This window comes from Pinus tabuliformis, chromosome 2_1 (assembly GCF_031772625.1).
Source record: "Pinus tabuliformis cultivar Carrire ecotype Pingquan chromosome 2_1, CPIR1, whole genome shotgun sequence".
Taxonomy (NCBI): Eukaryota; Viridiplantae; Streptophyta; class Pinopsida; order Pinales; family Pinaceae; genus Pinus; species Pinus tabuliformis.
This window is the reverse complement of record NC_142299.1, coordinates 802,635,525-802,643,299: the sequence shown is the minus strand read 5'-3', so window position 1 is coordinate 802,643,299 and position 7,775 is coordinate 802,635,525.

The following is a 7,775-nucleotide window of genomic DNA, read 5'->3' as shown; positions in this document are numbered from 1 at the left end:
CTGAGACTGCGCACTTGTGAAGCAGATGTGTGCCTTGAAGAACTCAAACAGGAGCTTGCGGGATCAAAACTGCTCCAAGAAATCGTGTGCCGCAGAACTCGACGAGGAATGTTTCTCTCCCATGGAAGGCAGTCTGAGGCGACCCAGCCCTTGTTATAATTTGTAATTTGTTTGATCGACAATCTGTGAAGTTGCCTTGGCTACGTAGAGGTTGCGTCTGTGGTGTGTTGAGACTACTAGGTGTTGACATGAATCCGGATCGATGGCACTGTGTTCGTGGAGACGAGATCCGCTTGTCGTGGTCAAGGAGTTTGATCGAATACCTGGTGGTTGGATCTGCAGCGGCTGAGTTGAAGGTCACGTGGTGGCAACTTGAATCAGAGGTCACCGACTTAATGGTTTGATCAAATCGAGAAGAACATATTTGTTTATGTTGTCTGCTGTATATTATGTAAAAGAGTTGAGCCTAGCTTGGAGCACTGCAATTCAAATTGATCGATCAGTCCAGCTCTTCAATCGGCGTGCCGGATGCGTGAGATCTGTTACAGATTGGGCTATTTTCTCTTGTTTTAATTTCTCCTGAGAAGGTCGATTGCATCGATTGCGTTTCAGTGCTGCAAGCTTCCTAGCGTGGAGATCGTGGACACATCGACTTTCCTCCCTGGCAAAGACAATAAAGCATTGGCACATATCGAGTGATTGACAGATTGAGTTGTTGGGATCGCTGGTGTGTCTGTCGTAGAAATCGTGGGGAGTGACAACTTTGTTGTACAGATTGGAGCGTTGCCTAGGTGTGGATTCGAGTAGCGATTGCAAATCCATTGACTGGTCCACTGTTTCGTGGGTTCAACAATTTGGTGTTGTGATTGTGGTTTTGCATGTGGGTAGAAACCATCCTGCTTGTGAAAACGTTGTGTACTGTGGGTGAGGAGCTTTGAAAAAGGGTCGTTATTCGATTAGAGCCTGTCATCGGTAGGATCTTGTGTGGAGCAATGAATATAGGACATCGTTGAGACTAAATATTTGATGCTACTTGTGCATTGATCTGCTACAGTCGTGGATCTGTCGTGTAGAAGTGTGGAGTTCCATTGGACAGGTCGTGTTTGGACGTTGGCACCAGTGTGGGCAATCAACTTCGTAGGTGCAGTATTTTTTCAATCAGTGTTTCTCTCTGCCACCACAGTGAGGAGCAGTGTTGTTGCTCAGAGGACGTTGCTGAAGCAGAATTCTGCGAGTTATAAGTCTGTTATTAGGCGCTGTGGTGAGAAGCAGATTCGAGGGTTCGTTTTATGAGGGAAATGGTTCCTGTTCGTGTAGATTTGAGAGGGTGTTTCATGTGAATCTCATCTGCCTACAGAAGGTGTCGTTGTCGCTGAGAGTGGATTTCCGACTAAACAGAGGCGTATGTGTAGCTGGAGAGAAAAGCTACAGGATCTGCGACGTGCTGAGGTGGAGCTATGGCGTTGTGAATCTATGAGTGAGATCCAGCAGGTTGCATGCAGATTGCCAGCCCTAGCCTTGTGTGGAGACGGCTTTGAAGTCAATTTTGTCAGGTTTGCGGTGTGAACCTGCGTACAGGAGCAAAGAGTTGCGTGAGGAGGAGAAGCGTGCATTGGATCACTCAATCAGCTGCTCGTGTCCAGTATTGTGAGCAATCCGAGATCCCTCCAATCCTTTGATGTCTGAGATCGCTTGAGGCCGAGAGATTGTCGGTGTGATCGGGTTTTGGGAGGAGAAAATTTGCCCAAATTTTTTATTTGCAGGCAAGAGAAATTGGAAGGTATATTCGGATCAACCTGACGACGACTTTTAGGATTGATCCGGTTGGATTGTTGTGATTACTTGGTCGAATCCATAAAACCCTTCGAGATCAGTGAACTTACATGTCGAGGCTTCAACTTGAATGCCCCAAGGGTATGCGGATTTCCTCCATCAAATTTGCAAGTTTAGGTAATCCTGTAGGAGAGGTGTGCCCAGTGTTTCTCTGGCACATTATGGTGATCACATATTGTAAGCACGAGTAGTTGTTTTGGCTAGCTGGAAAAGAGCTAGTTTGAGAGAGCCAACTGATACGAGTTTTTTTTTTTTTTTTTGCTGTTGACAATTCTCTAGTATTTGTGGCTACAAAAAGTGCAGTGGGCAGTGAACTGTTCCTGATCGAAGTGTTCTTGTGTTCTTGCACACTCAATTGTCGGGAGAAAATATGGAGAAATGGGACAACAAAGGAGACTTAAAGAGTCTCGAAGGAAACTAACGAGAAAGCATCAAGGGACAGATGCAATATATTGTTTTGTTGAATTTGGGGAAGAGTTTCCAGTTGAGGTTGATAGACTTATAGCTGATCAAGTCAAGGATCATGATGCAGATCTATAATTTGATAAAATCGTTAAGAGCTTAATCCCTTATCTACCCTCTTTTTCAGGTATGAATTATGAAAGCTGGGCAACTAAAATAAAAACAACATTATGGAAAGTAAATTTATTGAATTACATTGAAGATGCTATCAATTTAAACTATGATAGTGGATATGCATCAACATTACGTCTTATAACAGTTGCATTAGATGAAAACATCATGTTCAACATACTACATGAATATGGTAAGATTCAAAATGGAAAAGTCTTGTGGGATATTTTAGAAATAAAGTACAGTTTGAATGAGGGAAAAGATGATGAAGGTATTTCTCTTGAAAATGGTGATTGTGTTTTTAATCCCATAACTGATTGTGAAACTGAACATGTCAACATTGAAGATGCAATGATGGGAGATGAATGTGTGCCTGTAATTTACATTAAAACATGTGATGATGAAAATACAAACATTATTGTAGAATCTGAATTTTTTTATGAAGAAAGCTTCCCTGATGCAGAGACCTATGAAGTCAAATTTGATGAGATCTATGTATCTCATGACGACTAGATCAATCTTATGCATGAAAAGCATCTTATTGATGAGTTGTTGTTCAGTGAGAAGAAAAACCTATCTCCATATACAAATCAAATGTAGGACAACATGTTTGCAGCAACAGAATTGAGTAAAGAGGTTGAAGGCATGAATCAAAAAACTATGTCAGCAGAGAGAGATGGAGAAATGAAAGCTCTCTTGAAGGAGTAGGAAGACAAGAGACAATATGATCATCTTTGTGAATCTAACATTGTTTTTAAGTGTGTTGATATTGGCATTCAAGAAGAAACAATTGAAAAGTCCCAAGAACCTGCAACATTGAATGTTAGCCTACAATCGAGATCAAGAAAGAGGAGGATAAGAGTTCAAGCATTCCGCCTTTGGGGAAGAAAACGTAAAAAGGAGGAGAAGTGCCATCACTACCTAATGGCAAGAAAAGTGAAGATGAAACTTCACCAACGAATGAACAAGCATGGACTCTCAAGCAAGAAGACAAAAATGAAATCTCAGTTACCAAGTTTTTTATGTACTATTGTAAGCCTAGCTGAGACTAGACCAACAGGCGTATGCTACTTTTCAAGCACCCTTTCTCCACTAAGGGGGAGTGTTAGAATTAATGGAGAAATATATTTTAGGAGGGAGTTAGTTCATTAGTTGAGTGTATGCCTTTGATTAGTATTTAGTTCCTATTCCTTTGGAGGTTGTTCTAACTTCCCTATTTGAGTGTAAGTTATATATATTCACGTGTGTAATGAAATGATGTAGAGTGTTCTACCAATGGTTGTCTCCAAGTGCAGTCTCTCACCTGAAAGCTGCCCAGTTTATCAATAAAGTTAATTCTTCAGTTTTTATCAAATGGAAATCTCCCTCTTTTGATAATGTTTGTAGGCCTGTCTTATAAGTCTCCCTGCTTGAAAAATATTACTAACTTGTTGATGGTTAGAATTGACCAGATCAACATTATAGAAATTGCTTGGTTAAAATCTGAATAAAACCATTTTTAATTTATAGTGATTTCCACAAATATGTAGACCCATCTAGAAATAAAAAAAAAATTGCTCCAACGAATAAAGACTTATTGTAAAGGGAATGAATTAAATGAGTTTGTAACCAGATATGAAATTAAAAAATAAATAAATCAAAAAATCATAATTATAATCTAATGAAAACTAGATAAATAAAATTAACCTAAAAATATTACTATTGTTAATATACTATAAACTAGTATATTTGTATATCTCTACAGTACTATATTTATCATATGTGAAACATAAATAATAGCAACGAACATATGATGCAGCTGAAAGAAAACAACTATAAATAAAAATATAATTCACTCAACAGTTAGATTAATTTACACTCATGCAAAATGTTCACAATCAGGGTCTTGCCTTAGATCCTTGATAACAACTGGAGTAATTATTTAATAGTAACTATTTCTAATCATACACTATCAAAGCAATAAATAAGTAATATTTCAATTTCAATGGAAATATGAGTAAGCATATTAAAGCAATAGTACCATAATTGTTCGCACTCGTTAAATATTAAATCACGGTGGTTTAGAAATATATTAACAACAGTGTGAACTTTGCGTTGAGTATACTTTCTTAGCAAAAGTCACAACCCCTTTTCCAAGGTCATTATGTTGTTTAAAATATATTACAAAATAGAGGATAAAGATCCTCTCCATGTTTTTTCAGATTTAAGAACTGCAAAATATAAAAATGGTAAAGTAAAAGTTTGTTTTGATTTTAAGATAAAATAAATTTTGTATTGGAGTAAGGCCTAGAGAATATTTATTGGAAGATTTATATCATGAATAAATATCTAGAAGATGTGCAAGATGGGCAGAAGATCGAGTTGGACATTGACTTTAGACACTCTAATACACATGTCTCAATAGTTGGCAATTATTTTGCAATTCTTTTATTAATTAATTTTGTCATCAGGAAGTAACTTTGTGGTTTGACCAAATATCTCTACATGGAGTCTAACTCAATCTTATGAATTTGTACAATTTTACTTTGATTCTTCTGTTTGTAGCCTTTCGCTTCCTTTTTCAATGAATATGATTTTAGTGGCTTGTCCTCTAAAACCCTTGGTTCTAACTCTATATCTTTGACTACCTGCATTGCAAATTGTATCAACGGGGAACAACTTTGTTGTGCAATTTTAATGAGTTCCTTGTAACTACAAGTGAGTCTTCCAAACTTTTAAGGTTATTTTTTGTGTATTGCAACAATTTGTGGTAGGCTAGGGGCGGTTCTTTTCTTAGTGTTTTGACAAGCAATGAGGTCAGTAAGATTCCTATCTACCTCCTCATACTTTGTTTCCTTTTCAAACATATTTATTGAACAATGTATATGTTAGGTTCTCGTGAGCTTGAGCTAGACAAAGCTTGTTACAAGACTGCTCCTATACATGAAGAAAAGTTTTATTGATGTAAATGGATTCTTTTTTAAACTTTTCCAAATTGAATACATTATTAGCTTCTTTCTAAATTTTCAAACGCAGTTCAAGCAATTGAGCATCCTTTCGTTGGTTAGTGGCTTGAAGCTCATGATGTAGTCTTTTAGTCTTATTTTTTAGTTTTTGTTGCAACTCCTCTATCTTCCAAGTCTGATACTATTGAGCTTCATATTCTCACAGTGTCAACTGCGTTTAAAACCTATTTCCTTATCCAAATGCAATATTTTAGCATCCTTTTTCTCTAGAATCTCCATTATTCTGGTAACATGGAAGACATTGGTGTTTGTGTATGCTCCAATAAAGTGAGCTAATTCTTGAACTATATTTTCATTCAATTGTGAGCCATCCCATACCATTTGTGGAGGAAATTTTCTTTCTTCCTTTTCATCATTAGTTCTTCTCTTCTTCTTGCTTCTTTTAATGATATCCTTCGTATGTAGGCTAAAGTTGAAATATAATGGAGGAATATATCACATTTCAATAGGTGATAACGAATTGGCCAATATTTCTTCCTATGAACTGTTATCGGGAACAATGCTAATGGGAGTTGAAATCTAGTCTTGATATGTATCTGATTTTTGTTGAGCACGTTGCTTAGGAGCGTAAGTCTCGGGAGGAGCTTCAATAAATTTCTATTGCCTAGGAAATCTTGATGTAGTCTTTAGGAATTCATCCCATTGTTAATGTATTTTATTATAGTGGAAACTTTTTCAATAATGCCATTTTTCAGGAAGTCATCAACAACTTTTGCAAACACCTATTCTATGTATTATGATTATTTATCAGGGATGGCTATAGGAGTTTTAGATTAAGAGGATTTTGCAGTATGGGCTTCACCAGTTGGTTGTTGTAAAATTAAAGGAAAGGATGCCTTTCTTTCTCATCTGAATGTAAGAAATTGTTGGTACTAATCAGAAGAAAGTCCTTGATGCTTCTGGTAAGCTTCCTTGCAGGATTGGACTCTATGAAAGATATCATTGTAGGGGAAATTTTGGTGTACATACATTCTCATAGTGACTACAACACCATGGTTACCTACAATCCCTAAAGGGTGATAATGCTTAAAAGGAATTTTGGATAGATTAATGACATTAAAAGTTAATAATTATTTCTTAGCATGTGTATGGTTTTCTAAGGTATAAATTCCAATTCATATGGAAAAACTAGGCCAAATTCTCTTAGATATTTTATGTAGGTCATAGGAAATGCATGTGTTGACTATCTGGTAATCTACATCTTTACAGATTAATATGTCAAGAACAAAAGGAGGTAAGGCATGCAGGGCTACATGACAACCATATATTCTTAAATAGGAGAGTTTTTCCTCAAAACACCAATCACCAATTGGAGCAATGCTAAGTTTTGCTTCTTCCAAGATTTAAAGAGGTTTTATGCGGAGAAACTTCTCATAAATAGGAACTATAACAAAATGGAAAATGGTATAGAAGCTCTCACCATAATTTTCTTCCCACAGTTTTGAATGGTACATGTGAATGTGGAGTGGCTCAGAGGTTGTCCATTTCCATCCCATGGCAGGAAAATAAGTTGAAAAGCATATATCATCCATAATGTAGGCTAGCATGTAAAAGGAAGGATTGAATTTATCACTCTTAGAGGCTCTAAAAGTGTTAACCTACTTGAACATATTTTCAGAAAAAGGTAGTTGTCCAGTTGAAAGAAAATCCCTTTGAATCCCTCTAAATGAGTAGAACACAATCCAAAGGAAAATGTATAATTCATTTTATGCTGAAAATTCTATAGAGCATGGAAGTGACAAAGGTTTGTTTCGTAATTAGAGAGGCAATCGCATATTCTCTGGAAAGTTCTTCTTTGAATATTTGTTCACTAATCCTTTAGGGTTTATTCAATTCATACATATCATTTTTAACCTCAACACTTTTTTTCTGATTAAACTTATGTATAAATTGTGTATTGTATTGAAGTTCGGGCTTAGGAAGTTTATACATAAACTGGAGGTTGTCAGGATGAAAAAAACCCACAATGGTTCCTCCATTAGTGCATATGGAATTTGTAGGCATATCTACTTGATTTACAGCCTAGAAAATCGTGTTTATGTATGGAAGAATTAAAGATCATACAACAATTTTAAGTAGGGTTTACTTCACCATGTTGTGCAAGGAGGTAACAGGAATGGGCTCTCCTAGCTTTAGTTCTTTTGAACTTCCTTGAATTCCATCCTTGAGTAGCTTATACATATTATACCAGGAAGAGGTGGTAGTGTCTATTCTTGCAATGATCATATTGGAGAATAGGTTGGTATTAGGATTTTTATTGTCTGAGTCCTCGATTATCGGATTTGGGTATTTTTTCACCTTCTTGGTCTACCTATCCATGATTTGAGCTTTGTGGAAATTCGCAAGGTGAGAGGCCTAAGTTCA